This window comes from Rutidosis leptorrhynchoides, chromosome 7 (assembly GCF_046630445.1).
Source record: "Rutidosis leptorrhynchoides isolate AG116_Rl617_1_P2 chromosome 7, CSIRO_AGI_Rlap_v1, whole genome shotgun sequence".
NCBI lineage: Eukaryota > Viridiplantae > Streptophyta > Magnoliopsida > Asterales > Asteraceae > Rutidosis > Rutidosis leptorrhynchoides.
Window position 1 is genome coordinate 209567797 of NC_092339.1, and position 17307 is coordinate 209585103.

Genomic DNA, 17307 nt, shown 5'->3' on the forward strand with positions numbered 1-17307 from the left:
TCGAACAGGTTCGCCGGTAAACGTTTTAGGTTCATTGTCAAGAGGTGAATTTGGTTAGTGGAAATGATCGCCTTCTTCGCGTTTCCATTGATTAAGTCGACTACGAACCCATCTCCAATTCATTCAGAATAGATGATGGCTAATTGATCGATTCATTCCGGTTACTCTGCTTTCGGAGCTCGAGTGGAAATCCATATCGAAATAGCTGTCGGAATAACTATCGAAATAGCTATCGAAATCTGATGGACTCGAACTGGTTGAGGGATTCATCTCGTACGATCAGATGAAGGATTTTCGATAAGAAATAGATTATAGGATGTAGATTAGTACCCTGCAATACATAATTTACATAAGCATATATAATACTAAAATCCCATAAGCTATGGAGGAATCTACGGAAGCTGTCAGGCAAAGGTAACAATAACAGATACGCTAAGATATGAATTTAACTATACACTGTCTATGCAATAAAGGCAGTAAGACGTGTCTTAGACTTTAAGGATGATAAGCAAATAATTTTTTGACACTAAATGATAAGCAAAACTTTTGACATGCAAACACGGTCGAAGTCCAGACTCATTAATGCATTCTAACGACTATCAGTTAGACTCACTAATGCAAGACCTGGTTCGCTAAGACCACCGCTCTGATACCAACTGTGAAGACCCGTCCTAATCCATCCGGACGAAGTCCATATCGATTATAAACGATTCACAACAGTTGATTACATCGCGAGGTACTTGACCTCTATATGATACATTTTACAAACATTGCATTCGTTTTTGAAAAGACAAACTTTCATTACATCGAAAGTTGACAGGCATGCATACCATTTCATAATATATCCAACTATAATTGACTTGATAATAATCTTGATGAACTCGACGACTCGAATGCAACGTCTTTTGAAATATGCCATGAATGACTCCAAGTAATATCTATAAAATGAGCAAATACACAGCGGAAGATTTCTTTCGTACCTGAGAATAAACATGCTTTAAAGTGTCAACCAAAAGGTTGGTGAGTTCATTAGTTTAACTTAAACAATCGTTTCCATCATTTTAATAGACCACAAGATTTCAGATTTCCATTTCTCATAAACATACGTCCCATGCATAGAGACAAAAATATCATTCATATGGATTGAACACCTGGTAACCGACATTAACAATATGCATATATAAGAATATCCCCATCATTCCGGGTTCCTCCTTCGGACATGATATAAATTTCGAAGTACTAAAACATCCGGTACTTTGGATGGGGCTTGTTGGGCCCGATAGATCTATCTTTAGGATTCGCGTCAATTAGGGTGTCTGTTCCCTAATTCTTAGATTACCAGACTTAATAAAAAGGGGCATATTCGACTTCGATAATCCAACCATAGAATGTAGTTTCACGTACTTGTGTCAATTTCGTAAAACAGTTATAAAAGTTGCGCATGTATTCTCAGCCCAAAAATATAAAGGGTAAAAAGGCAAATGAAACTCACGATACTGTATTTTGTAGTAAAAATACATATGACGTCATTGAACAATGCAGGGTTGGCCTCGGATTCACGAACCTATATCAATTGTGTATATATTAATACGTATAATGTAAGTTACAAAATTTCATTTATTAATATGTATTATTTATATATTATAGTTTTGTAGAATTTATTCTAACCTTTATTTTAAAACGTATACTTATATTATATTTTAAGTTATATTTTATATATATATATCGATTTTATGTATATATCTATAATGATTTACGTTTATATAAATAGTGACATTAATATATTTATATACATATATTTGTGGTTAGTATTGTATTTATGAAATTTTATTAGTTTGTTATGTGAATTATTAATACAATCCTAGTATATACCATAAGTATATATATAGTGTACAAAAGATTTATTTGTTAAAATAATAATTTAGATAATAATGATTTACTAATAATAATAATAATTTTATTAATAATGATAATACTAATAGCAAAAAAAATGAAAATGATAACTGTTAATGATACTAATAATAATAACTCTAAAATAATATTAATACTAATACCATACTTATGTTAATAATAAGGGTTCTAATATTTATAAAATGATAAATGATAATCATAATAATACTAGTAAATATTAATGATGATACTGATAAATATGATATTATTAATTGTAAATGTACTGATGATACTATTATTTATAAACCGGTACAAATTCTAATATTGATGATAATAATATATTTTTATTTCCTTCATAATAATAATAATGATAATCATAATCATAATCCTAATGATGATAAAATACTAAAATGATAAGTTTATTACTAATAATAATATTATTAATACCTATCATAATAATAATAGTAATGTCTATAATACTTTCAAATATGATAACAAGTATGATACTAATAATAACAATAACAATAACAATCAAAACAATCACAATAATAATAATAATACTAATAATAATTAATATATAATAACAATAAAAAAATTAGAAAAGAAAACTACCTCACATGAAAAGAGTTTCAAAAAAAAAAAAGAAACTACCGTCCTCTGGACTCGATCTCGTGACCACATGCTCACACGCAAACACTCTCGACCATCCCACCAATTCTGATTCTCTGTACTAATATCGAATTTAAATTTTATATATAAACTGTTTTTCTTCTATTCCTCTTCTTCTCCACAAGTCTCATGGATTCAATAAAACATCAATAACCAAAAAAAAATAAAAAATCGGGGTTCCCTTTAAAGCTTCAAAACATTACAGAAAAAAAAATAATTTGGGTTCTAAAATAAAAAAAAAAAACACTAAGGCCTACTGCAGCGTCGGTTCTTGGAACAAAACAAAAAAAATTGATTTCGTAATAGATAACATTATAGATAATGTTTATAACACGAAATAGTTTTCTAAACATGTATAAAAACTACTGGAATCGTCAATTTGATCAGAAACATATACACGAACGCGAATTTGTCTCAAGAACAATTGTTGACTTTTTTTAAACTAAACTTTGACTTCAAAATTCAAGATCGATATAAAGATTTGAGAGTTGAGATTTTGCAGATAGATTCAAAGAAAGATTTCTAACCTTTCTGCATTTTTAGATTTTGAAACTTTATTCGAAATTGAATTAAGAGAAAAAAAAATTGGAGCGTGCAGAGAAGAAGAAAACAAAAATATCGCTGTGCTCTTTAATCCCATTGGATTTCCTTTTTATTTGATTTGCAATTATACATAATCATGTTGTAATAATAGAGATCGGTTGATAAAAAATGGAGAAAATGTCAACACAGGTTCACGAGTTGGGAGCAGGAAAGAAACAAAAAAAAAAATAATAATAGAGATAAAGGATACAGAGGTCAAGCGTATAATATAGATCCCTACTGCTTTTTTTTAATTAATAATAATAATATATAATAACAATACTATTAATATCTAATAATATTAATAAAATTAATAATAATGATAAATATAATATTAATGATAATAATAATTGTAAAAATGATAATAATAATAATAATAATAATAATACCATACTAATTATGATAATATTAATATTTTATCGATAATAATAATATTAGTAATAATAATCTAATTTATACATCCAATTTCATCTTTATATGATATAAAGTGATATTATGAATACAAATATTGATATTTGACGATACAAATAACATTACTACAATAACTATATTTGTATTTAAATTTAATTTATTAATATCATCTATTATTATGTAATATTTAATAATTATGTAATATGTATTGTAACATATACTGAATATTATATATTTATGCATTTTAATATAAATATATTATAATATTTATTTACATACTAATTATATTATACTTATGTATGTAATTATGAAAAATATAAATGTTTTATATATGTAAGTATTATATATATTTATTAAAATAGTACATTATTTCATCATAGATATATTATAAATTTCTACATATACATAATATAATAATTATGTATAAAATCATATATATATATATATATATATATATATATATATATATATATATATATATATATATATATATAGTTATATTTATGTATATATGTATACTACCATATATATAAAATCATGTTTTAAATGTTGAGTAGATGATTAATTATGTATATTAAACAATTAACTACAAAGTATAACATTGTACATTTAATATTTTGATAACGTTGGTAAAATATGTTTGAATCATTTATATACAATATACTATATATATTCAAAATGAAAATCTTTAGTTATTAAATGTTATCTTTTATAATAACAAAATTACTTAATAGTTCATTAATACTAATATAATTAGTTTTATATATAATTATTTATATTTACATTCTTAGTTACAATTAAAGGTTCGTGAATCGTCGGAAATAGTTAAAGGTCAAATGTTATCATGAAATAGTTCAAACATAATGAGACTCGGTTTAATAGACTTTGCTTATCGAGTCGAATCATATAAGATTATGTTTAAATTTGGTCGGAAATTCCCGGGTCATCACACCAGGAAGGCTGGAAACAACAGTTTTGTAGAGTTGTCTGTCCAGCGTTCTCCACTGTACAGGCTGCTCCGTCATGCGTAAGCCCTGAAGGCCGCCTAGCGCGTAAGCTGTGATGACCCGGGAATTTCCGACTAAATTTAAACTTAATCTTTACATGATGTCGACACGATAAGCAAAGTCTGTAATGTTGAGTCTCGAAAAATTTTGAAATCAATATTCATGTAATCATTTAACCCTGTGACTATTTCCGACGATTCACGAACCTTTAATTTTAAACAGAAATCTATGTATAAATAATCATATATGTAAACAATTATATATAATAAACTAAATATATTAATGCACTAGAATGTGATTTAGTTATTATGAAAGATAATTTAAAATGACTAAAATCTATTATTTGATCATAGAGAGTAGATTGAATATACATAATTTATCAATATTGACAAAGTAATTAAATATTATACTCAGATTTTAATTGTTTCAACATAGATAATTAATATAATTATCTACTTAATACTTAAAACATAATTGTATATATAGTAGTATATATATATAAATGAATTCTATTCATAATTGATAATTATATGGATATAATAATATATTAAAATGTATAAATAATAAATACTCAAAATATGATATTTCAAGTTTAAAGTATAGTTGTAGTAGTAATATTATTATTACATTAAATAATAATATCAATATTAGAATTAGTAATAAATAGATATCATATAAACATGAAATTAGTATATAAATTGTTATATTATTATTATTAATATTATAATATTCATTATTAATATTGGTATGATTATAATTAGTATTATTATTATCGTTAATAATATTATCGATATAAATTTATAGCTATCATTACTATTAGTAATATTATTAGTATTATTATAATATTAAAAATTGTATTACTAAGAGTATTATTATTATAGTTATATTTAATATTAAGATTTGTTATAATCTATAAAAATAAATAAATATAAGAGACATACTAATACAAGTATATAAAAACATATGGATATATACAGATAATTATAAGTGATATAAACAGCCATTTATATAAAGAGAAAAATCAGTAACATTATCTTATTATTATTATTATTATTATTATTATTATTATTATTATTATTATTATTATTATTATTATTATTATTATTATTATTATTATTTATAATCTAAAAAGGAATTAAAAAGTTAAGAGTTTGTTACAAATAGCTATCCAACTGTATCAATATTTGTTTTTACGTCCAACAGATTGATTCCCTTTGTCCCAGTATCAAACAAGAATCTGTTAAGGGTTAATGTCAGTTTTTATTTTTTTTATATATTTTTTTTTGTACCCGATTAACCTTTCTGTTGATTGATTGATATTGAGCCAGCCAATTATTTGATAATTAATATGATACAAGCTCACATTATCATTTACAACCTACAGAAACCTTTAACAACCTCTAACTGAGTGAATTGAAACCGAAAAAAAATGAAGAACATAGCAGGTACTCTGCACGTGTATTTTAAATTCAAAAACCCGAATTTCGAATTAAATTCCAAAAACTGTAAATGTAGTCGTATTAGTAATCGTTTATTCAAACTATCTGAAAAATCCCAACGTCCAATTTTACAAAACGAGATCGAATTTCAGAAGTCAAAGTTTTGTTCAAAAAGTCAAACGAATCGTTCATAGCGAAATTCGAATTTGTGTGTGTGTTTCAAGGTAAATTGATGATTTAAATAGTTTCTATACATGATTTATAAACTATCTTATGTTGAGATCATAAGCTATTACGTACCCAAATTCTAAAACTAAATTTTTTTTTTACCGTAAGCTGCACAGCAGCTACTTTATTCTTATTTTTTTTTATTTCGTTTTAGATAATTCAAGGTTTATAAATGTCATTTATATACTGGTTGTTAGGCTTAAAACGAATAATTAATTCATGGATTCGATTATGTCTTTGGTTGGCCTGAAGCAATGAAGAAGATGAAACAGATGTGTTAATGGTTAAATATAAACGAGGTTGGGATTAAAACAAATATGCAGTGATGGTCCGATGGTTGTGGGATTGTGTTGAATACCTAGAGGTCTCGGGTTCGAGTGTTGTAGCTGCCATTTTTTTTAAAGACTTATTGAGGTAGTTATTATCTCCTTTATTATTATTATCATTATTATTATTATTGTTATTATTATTGTTTTTAATTATTAATGTCATTATTATCCAAGTATTATTGTTATTAGTATTATTATTAGAATTAGGATTAACAATATAAGTATTATTAAGTATCAATATATATATTTTTGTTTATTATTATTATTATTACTAATATTGTTATTGATATCATAAAAGGATAATAACTTTATTAGGATTTGACTAAGTATAATTGTAACATGATGAATGAATGTGATAATAAAAGATTATAAGTATTACGAATTAGTTACGAATATAATTAAGACTATATGTGTTGTTACAATTGATTATAAAATGTAAAGATTCAAAACATGAATGTAAAGTTAAAAGATGTATTACGAAGATTCTTTTTATAAAAAGATGATCAATAAAATCATGAGTTATAATCTGAACTTGATCAGATAATGTTAATATATAGTTATATGGTTATATTTTTTTTTACTAGCATTATTATTATTATTATGATTAATATTGTATTATGAGTATTATGATAGCAAATAAATAAATATACTTACTACACATACAATAATTATATTAAGGTTCCATATAACTATATATTAACATTATCTAGATAAATATTTACATGTAATAAACTATTGATTTTCAAACATAATAATAAATACGTCTACATACATGGATATACATATTAATATAATTAAATGTATAGATATTAATCTTTTTAAAATATATATATATATATACAAAATAAATATATATAACATATAATTTGAGATATAATATAAATATATGTTTTTAAATGGAATTTAATGTAAATCCTATATATATATATATATATATATATATATATATATATATATATATATATATATATTAATAAATAAAATTATGTGGTTTCCATTATATGTTTTAATATCTATACAAATGATATAGGTTCGTGAATCTGAGGACAACCCTACTTGAAATGTCCCGTTCTTATTGATTAAAAACGTTCCATATTAATTGATTTCGTTGCGAGGTTTTGACCTCTATATGAGACGTTTTTCAAAGACTGCATTCATTTTAAAACAAACCATAACCTTTATTTCATCAATAAAGGTTTAAAAAGCTTTACGTAGATTATCAAATAATGATAATCTAAATTATCCTGTTTACACACGACCATTACATAATGGTCTACAATACAAATATGTTACAACAAAATAAGTTTCTTGAATGCAGTTTTTACACAATATCATACAAGCATGGACTCCAAATCTCGTCCTTATTTAAGTATGCGACAGCGGAAGCTCTTAATAATCACCTGAGAATAAACATGCTTAAAACGTCAACAAAAATGTTGGTGAGTTATAGGTTTAACCTATATATATCAAATCATAATAATAGACCACAAGATTTCATATTTCAATACACATCCCATACATAGAGATAAAAATCATTCATATGGTGAAAACCTGGTAATCGACATTAACAAGATGCATATATATAAGAATATCCCCATCATTCCGGGACACCCTTCGGATATGATATAAATTTCGAAGTACTAAAGCATCCGGTACTTTGGATGGGGTTTGTTAGGCCCAATAGATCTATCTTTAGGATTCGCGTCAATTAGGGTGTCTGTTCCCTAATTCTTAGATTACCAGACTTAATAAAAAGGAGCATATTCGATTTCGATAATTCAACCATAGAATGTAGTTTCACGTACTTGTGTCTATTTTGTAAATCATTTATAAAACCTGCATGTATTCTCATCCCAAAAATATTAGATTTTAAAAGTGGGACTATAACTCACTTTCACAGATTTTTACTTCGTCGGGAAGTAAGACTTGGCCACTGGTTGATTCACGAACCTATAACAATATATACATATATATCAAAGTATGTTCAAAATATATTTACAACACTTTTAATATATTTTGATGTTTTAAGTTTATTAAGTCAGCTGTCCTCGTTAGTAACCTACAACTAGTTGTCCACAGTTAGATATACAGAAATAAATCGATAAATATTATCTTGAATCAATCCACGACCCAGTGTATACGTATCTCAGTATTGATCACAACTCAAACTATACATATTTTGGAATCAACCTCAACCCTGTATAGCTAACTCCAACATTCACATATAGAGTGTCTATGGTTGTTCCGAAATATATATAGATGTGTCGACATGATAGGTCGAAACATTGTATACGTGTCTATGGTATCTCAAGATTACATAATATACAATACAAGTTGATTAAGTTATGGTTGGAATATATTTGTTACCAATTTTCACGTAGCTAAAATGAGAAAAATTATCCAATCTTGTTTTACCCATAACTTCTTCATTTTAAATCCGTTTTGAGTGAATCAAATTGCTATGGTTTCATATTGAACTATATTTTATGAATCTAAACAGAAAAAGTATAGGTTTATAGTCAGAAAAATAAGTTACAAGTCGTTTTTGTAAAGGTAGTCATTTCAGTCGAAAGAACGACGTCTAGATGACCATTTTAGAAAACATACTTCCACTTTGAGTTTAACCATAATTTTTGGATATAGTTTCATGTTTATAATAAAAATCATTTTCTCATAATAACAACTTTTAAATCAAAGTTTATCATAGTTTTTAATTAACTAACCCAAAACAGCCCGCGGTGTTACTACGACGGCGTAAATCCGGTTTTACGGTGTTTTTCGTGTTTCCAGGTTTTAAATCATTAAGTTAGCATATCATATATATATAGAACATGTGTTTAGTTGATTTTAAAAGTCAAGTTAGAAGGATTAACTTTTGTTTGCGAACAAGTTTAGAATTAACTAAACTATGTTCTAGTGATTACAAGTTTAAACCTTCGAATAAAATAGCTTTATATGTATGAATCGAATGATGTTATGAACATCATTACTACCTTAATTTCCTTGGATAAACCTACTGGAAGAGAGAAAAATGGATCTAGCTTCAATGGATCCTTGGATGGCTCGAAGTTCTTGAAGCAGAATCATGACACGAAAACAAGTTCAAGTAAGATCATCACTTGAAATAAGATTCTTATAGTTATAGAAATTGAACCAAAGTTTGAATATGATTATTACCTTGTATTAGAATGATAACCTACTGTAATAAACAAAGATTTCTTGAGGTTGGATGATCACCTTACAAGATTGGAAGTGAGCTAGCAAACTTGAAAGTATTCTTGATTTTATGAAACTAGAACTTTTGGAATTTATGAAGAACACTTAGAACTTGAAGATAGAACTTGAGAGAGATCAATTAGATGAAGAAAACTGAAGAATTAAAGTGTTTGTAGGTGTTTTTGGTCGTTGGTGTATGGATTAGATATAAAGGATATGTAATTTTGTTTTCATGTAAATAAGTCATGAATGATTACTCATATTTTTGTAATTTTATGAGATATTTCATGCTAGTTGCCAAATGATGGTTCCCACATGTGTTAGGTGACTCACATGGGCTGCTAAGAGCTGATCATTGGAGTGTATATACCAATAGTATATACATCTAAAAGCTGTGTATTGTACGAGTACGAATACGGGTGCATACGAGTAGAATTGTTGATGAAACTGAACGAGGATGTAATTGTAAGCATTTTTGTTAAGTAGAAGTATTTTGATAAGTGTATTTAAGTCTTTCAAAAGTGTATAAATACATATTAAAACACTACATGTATATACATTTTAACTGAGTCGTTAAGTCATCGTTAGTCGTTACATGTAAATGTTGTTTTGAAACCTTTAGGTTAACGATCTTGTTAAATGTTGTTAACCCAATGTTTATAATATCAAAAGAGATTTTAAATTATTATATTATCATGATATTATGATGTACGAATATCTCTTAATATGATATATATACATTAAATGTCGTTACAACGATAATCGTTACATATATGTCTCGTTTCAAAATCATTAAGTTAGTAGTCTTGTTTTTACATATGTAGTTCATTGTTACTATACTTAATGATATGTTTACTTATCATAATATAATGTTAACTATATATATAACCATATATATGTCATCATATAGTTTTTACAAGTTTTAACGTTCGTGAATCACCGGTCAACTTGGGTGGTCAATTGTCTATATGAAACCAATTTCAATTAATCAAGTCTTAACAAGTTTGATTGCTTAATATGTTGGAAACATTTAATCATGTAAATATCAATCTCAATTAATATATATAAACATGGAAAAGTTCGGGTCACTACAGTACCTACCCGTTAAATAAATTTCGTCCCGAAATTTTAAGCTGTTGAAGGTGTTGACGAATCTTCTGGAAATAGATGCGGGTATTTCTTCTTCATCTAATCTTCACGCTCCCAGGTGAACTCGGGTCCTCTACGAGCATTCCATCGAACCTTAACAATTGGTATCTTGTTTTGCTTAAGTCTTTTAACCTCACGATCCATTATTTCGACGGGTTCTTCGATGAATTGAAGTTTTTCGTTGATTTGGATTTCATCTAACGGAATAGTGAGATCTTCTTTAGCAAAACATTTCTTCAAATTCGAGACATGGAAAGTGTTATGTACAGCCGCGAGTTGTTGAGGTAACTCAAGTCGGTAAGCTACCGGTCCGACACGATCAATAATCTTGAATGGTCCAATATACCTTGGATTTAATTTCCCTCGTTTACCAAATCGAACAACGCCTTTCCAAGGTGCAACTTTAAGCATGACCATCTCTCCAATTTCAAATTCTATATCTTTTCTTTTAATGTCAGCGTAGCTCTTTTGTCGACTTTGGGCGGTTTTCAACCGTTGTTGAATTTGGATGATCTTCTCGGTAGTTTCTTGTATAATCTCCGGACCCGTAATCTGTCTATCCCCCACTTCACTCCAACAAATCGGAGACCTGCACTTTCTACCATAAAGTGCTTCAAACGGCGCCATCTCAATGCTTGAATGGTAGCTGTTGTTGTAGGAAAATTCTGCTAACGGTAGATGTCGATCCCAACTGTTTCCGAAATCAATAACACATGCTCGTAGCATGTCTTCAAGCGTTTGTATCGTCCTTTCACTCTGCCCATCAGTTTGTGGATGATAGGCAGTACTCATATCTAGACGAGTTCCTAATGCTTGCTGTAATGTCTGCCAGAATCTTGAAATAAATCTGCCATCCCTATCAGAGATAATAGAGATTGGTATTCCATGTCTGGAGACGACTTCCTTCAAATACAGTCGTGCTAACTTCTCCATCTTGTCATCTTCTCTTATTGGCAGGAAGTGTGCTGATTTGGTGAGACGATCAACTATTACCCAAATAGCATCAAAACCACTTGCAGTCCTTGGCAATTTAGTGATGAAATCCATGGTAATGTTTTCCCATTTCCATTCCGGCATTTCGGGTTGTTGAAGTAGACCTGATGGTTTCTGATGCTCAGCTTTGACCTTAGAACACGTCAAACATTCTCCTACGTATTTAGCAACATCGGCTTTCATACCCGGCCACCAAAAATGTTTCTTGAGATCCTTGTACATCTTCCCCGTTCCAGGATGTATTGAGTATCTGGTTTTATGAGCTTCTCTAAGTACCATTTCTCTCATATCTCCAAATTTTGGTACCCAAATCCTTTCAGCCCTATACCGGGTTCCGTCTTCCCGAATATTAAGATGCTTCTCCGATCCTTTAGGTATTTCATCCTTTAAATTTCCCTCTTTTAAAACTCCTTGTTGCGCCTCCTTTATTTGAGTAGTAAGGTTATTATGAATCATTATATTCATAGATTTTACTCGAATGGGTTCTCTGTCCTTCCTGCTCAAGGCATCGGCTACCACATTTGCCTTTCCCGGGTGGTAACGAATCTCAAAATCGTAATCATTCAATAATTCAATCCACCTACGCTGCCTCATATTCAGTTGTTTCTGATTAAATATGTGTTGAAGACTTTTGTGGTCGGTATATATAATACTTTTGACCCCATATAAGTAGTGCCTCCAAGTCTTTAATGCAAAAACAACCGCGCCTAATTCCAAATCATGCGTCGTATAATTTTGTTCGTGAATCTTCAATTGTCTAGACGCATAAGCAATCACCTTCGTTCGTTGCATTAATACACAACCGAGACCTTGCTTTGATGCGTCACAATAAATCACAAAATCATCATTCCCTTCAGGCAATGACAATATAGGTGCCGTAGTTAGCTTTTTCTTCAATAACTGAAACGCTTTCTCTTGTTCATCATTCCATTCAAATTTCTTCCCTTTATGCGTTAATGCAGTCAAGGGTTTTGCTATTCTGGAAAAGTCTTGGATGAACCTTCTGTAGTAACCAGCTAGTCCTAAAAACTGGCGTATGTGTTTCGGAGTTTTCGGGGTTTCCCACTTTTCAACAGTTTCTATCTTTGCCGGATCCACCTTAATACCTTCTTTGTTCACTATGTGACCGAGGAATTGAACTTCTTCCAACCAAAATGCACACTTTGAAAACTTAGCGTACAATTCTTCCTTCCTCAATACTTCTAACACCTTTCTCAAATGTTCACCGTGTTCTTGGTCATTCTTTGAGTAAATAAGTATGTCATCAATGAAAACAATGACAAACTTGTCAAGGTATGGTCCACACACTCGGTTCATAAGGTCCATGAACACAGCTGGTGCATTAGTTAAACCAAACGGCATGACCATAAACTCGTAATGACCGTAACGTGTTCTGAAAGCAGTCTTTGGAATATCATCTTCTTTCACCCGCATTTGATGATACCCGGAACGTAAGTCAATCTTTGAATAAACAGACGAGCCTTGTAGTTGATCAAATAAGTCGTCGATTCTCGGTAGTGGGTAGTGGTTCTTGATGGTAAGTTTGTTCAACTCTCGGTAGTCGATACACAACCTGAATGTACCATCTTTCTTCTTGACAAACAAAACAGGAGCTCCCCACGGTGATGTGCTTGGTCGAATGAAACCACGCTCTAAAAGTTCTTGTAATTGGCTTTGCAGTTCTTTCATCTCGCTGGGTGCGAGTCTGTAAGGAGCACGAGCTATTGGTGCAGCTCCTGGTACAAGATCTATTTGAAATTCAACGGATCGATGTGGGGGTAATCCCGGTAATTCTTTCGGAAATACATCGGGAAATTCTTTTGCAATGGGAACATCATTGATGCTCTTTTCTTCAGTTTGTACTTTCTCGACGTGTGCTAGAACAGCATAGCAACCTTTTCTTATTAGTTTTTGTGCCTTCAAATTACTAATAAGATGTAGCTTCGTGTTGCCCTTTTCTCCGTACACCATTAAGGGTTTTCCTTTTTCTCGTATAATGCGAATTGCATTTTTGTAACAAACGATCTCCGTTTTCACTTCTTTCAACCAGTCCATACCGATTATCACATCAAAACTCCCTAACTCTACTGGTATCAAGTCAATCTTAAATGTTTCGCTAACCAGTTTAATTTCTCGATTCCGACATATATTATCTGCTGAAATTAATTTACCATTTGCTAATTCGAGTAAAAATTTACTATCCAAAGGCGTCAATGGACAACTTAATTTAGCACAAAAATCTCTACTCATATAGCTTCTATCCGCACCCGAATCAAATAAAACGTAAGCAGATTTATTGTCAATAAGAAACGTACCCGTAACAAGCTCCGGGTCTTCTTGTGCCTCTGCCGCATTAATATTGAAAACTCTTCCGCGGCCTTGTCCATTCGTGTTCTCCTGGTTCGGGCAATTTCTAATAATGTGGCCCGGTTTTCCACATTTATAACAAACTACATTGGCATAACTTGCTCCGACACTACTTGCTCCGCCATTACTCGTTCCGACACCATTTGTTCCTTTCGTTTTATTAACCGCTGGTCCGTATACCTCACACTTCGCCGCGCTATGACCATTTATTTTACACTTGTTGCAAAATTTGGTGCAGAACCCCGAGTGATACTTTTCACACCTTTGGCATAGCTGCTTCTGATTGTTGTTGTTGTTGCGGTTATTGTTGTTGAGATGATTGTTGTAGTTGCTGTTGTTGTTGTTGTTGTTGTTGTTGTTGTTGTTGGGCCGTTTGTTGTAGTTGCGATTGATGTTGCGATTGTTGGGGTAATTGTTGCGATTGCTGTTGTTGTTGTATTGGTGATTCTTATCACCGTTTTCCTCCCACTTTCTTTTGACTTGCTTCACATTGGCCTCTTCAGCAGTCTGTTCTTTAATTCTTTCTTCAATCTGGTTCACTAGTTTGTGAGCCATTCTACATGCCTGTTGTATGGAGGCGGGCTCGTGTGAACTTATATCTTCTTGGATTCTTTCCGGTAATCCTTTCACAAACGCGTCGATCTTCTCTTCCTCATCTTCGAATGCTCCCGGACACAATAGGCACAATTCTGTGAATCGTCTTTCGTACGTGGTAATATCAAATCCTTGGGTTCGTAACCCTCTAAGTTCTGTCTTGAGCTTATTAACCTCGGTTCTGGGACGGTACTTCTCGTTCATCAAGTGCTTGAATGCTGACCACGGTAGTGCGTACGCATCGTCTTGTCCCACTTGCTCTAGATAGGTATTCCACCATGTTAACGCAGAACCTGTGAAGGTATGCGTAGCGTACTTCACTTTGTCCTCTTCAGTACACTTACTTATGGCAAACACCGATTCGACCTTCTCGGTCCACCGTTTCAATCCGATCGGTCCTTCGGTTCCATCAAATTCCAAAGGTTTGCAGGCAGTGAATTCTTTGTAGGTGCATCCTACACGATTTCCTGTACTGCTAGATCCAAGGTTATTGTTGGTATGTAGCGCAGCCTGTACTGCGGCTATGTTTGAAGCTAGAAAAGTACGGAATTCCTCTTCATTCATATTCACGGTGTGTCGAGTAGTCGGTGCCATTTCCTTCAAAATAGTTAAATGGAACAAGTTAATCATACAGAATATTAAGAGTAGTTAATAGTATTTCGTAGCATAATATGAACTCATTTATAAAAGCTTTTTCTTCATATTAGCGTTTTATAAGTTTAAATTCGGGTAGTACCTACCCGTTAAGTTCATACTTAGTAGCTAATATACAATTCAACTACTACAATTCTATATGAAAAACTGATTATAATAATATTTCGCGTTCAAACTTTTATACAATATTTTACAAACTTACAATACCGCTTATTTTACATAAAGCATGAAATATAGCACACAATAACTTTGATACAAGATAGTTGTGAAGATAATTCTAGCTAGTACACAAGTCGTTCAGCAAAGGCAATAAAGACACGTAATTCATACGTCCAGAAACAAGTCATGCATTCTGGTTTTACTAGGACTACTTCCCATCCTTGGTCTTGTGCAACATAACCGTTATGGCCGTTGATAAGACAGCGTGTTGTAACGTCGTCAAAGGGACGAGGGTTACGTAATGTCCAACAGTCCCGTAATAATCTAAAAACCTCATTTCTTACCCCAATTACCGACTCCGTCACTTGTGGAAACGTTTTGTTTAATAGTTGTAGCCCGATGTTCTTGTTCTCACTTTGGTGAGAAGCGAACATTACTAATCCGTAAGCATAACATGCTTCTTTATGTTGCATGTTAGCCGCTTTTTCTAAATCTCGAAGTCCAATATTCGGATATATTGAGTCAAAATAATTTCTTAACCCGTTGCGTAAAATAGCATTTGGGTTCCCCGCAATATATGCGTCAAAGTAAACACATCGTAACTTATGGGTGTCCCAATGTGATATCCCCCATCTTTCAAACGAAAGTCTCTTATAAACCAAGACATTCTTGGAACGTTCTTCGAATGTCTTACAAACTGATCTCGCCTTAAATAGTTGTGCCGAGGAATTCTGGCCGACTCTAGACAAGATTTCATCAATCATGTCTCCGGGTAGGTCTCTTAAAATATTGGGTTGTCTATCCATTTTATGTTTTTAAACTGTAAAATAGACAAGAGTTAGATTCATAAAAAAATACTTATTAATACAAGCAATTTTTACATATATCATAAAGCATAAGAACACTATATTACATATATTACACCACACGAATACAACTATCTTATTCTGACTCGCTCGTTTCTTCTTCTTCGGTTTTGGTTCGTTTTGCCAAGTTTCTAGGGATATACGATGTTCCCCTAATACGAGCCGTAATTTTCCACATTGGTTTAGAAAAACCTGGTGGTTTAGAGGTTCCCGGGTCATTGTTACAACTTAAGGACTTCGGGGGTTGACGATACATATAAATTTCATCGGGGTTGGAATTAGATTTCTCTATTTTTATGCCCTTTCCCTTATTATTTTCTTTTGCCTTTTTAAATTCAGTTGGGGTAATTTCTATAACATCATCGGAATTCTCGTCGGAATCCGATTCATCGGAGAATTGGTAATCCTCCCAATATTTTGCTTCCTTGGCGGAAACACCATTGACCATAATTAACCTTGGTCGGTTGGTTGAGGATTTTCTTTTACTTAACCGTTTTATTATTTCCCCCACCGGTTCTATTTCTTCATCCGGTTCCGATTCTTCTTCCGGTTCCAATTCTTCTTCCGGTTCCGACTCTCCTTCCGGTTCCTCTTCGGGAACTTGTGAATCAGTCCACGAATCATTCCAATTTACATTTGACTCTTCATTATTATTAGGTGAGTCAATGGGACTTGTTCTAGAGGTAGACATCTATCACATAATATCAAACGCGTTAAGAGATTAATATATCACATAATATTCACATGTTAAAAA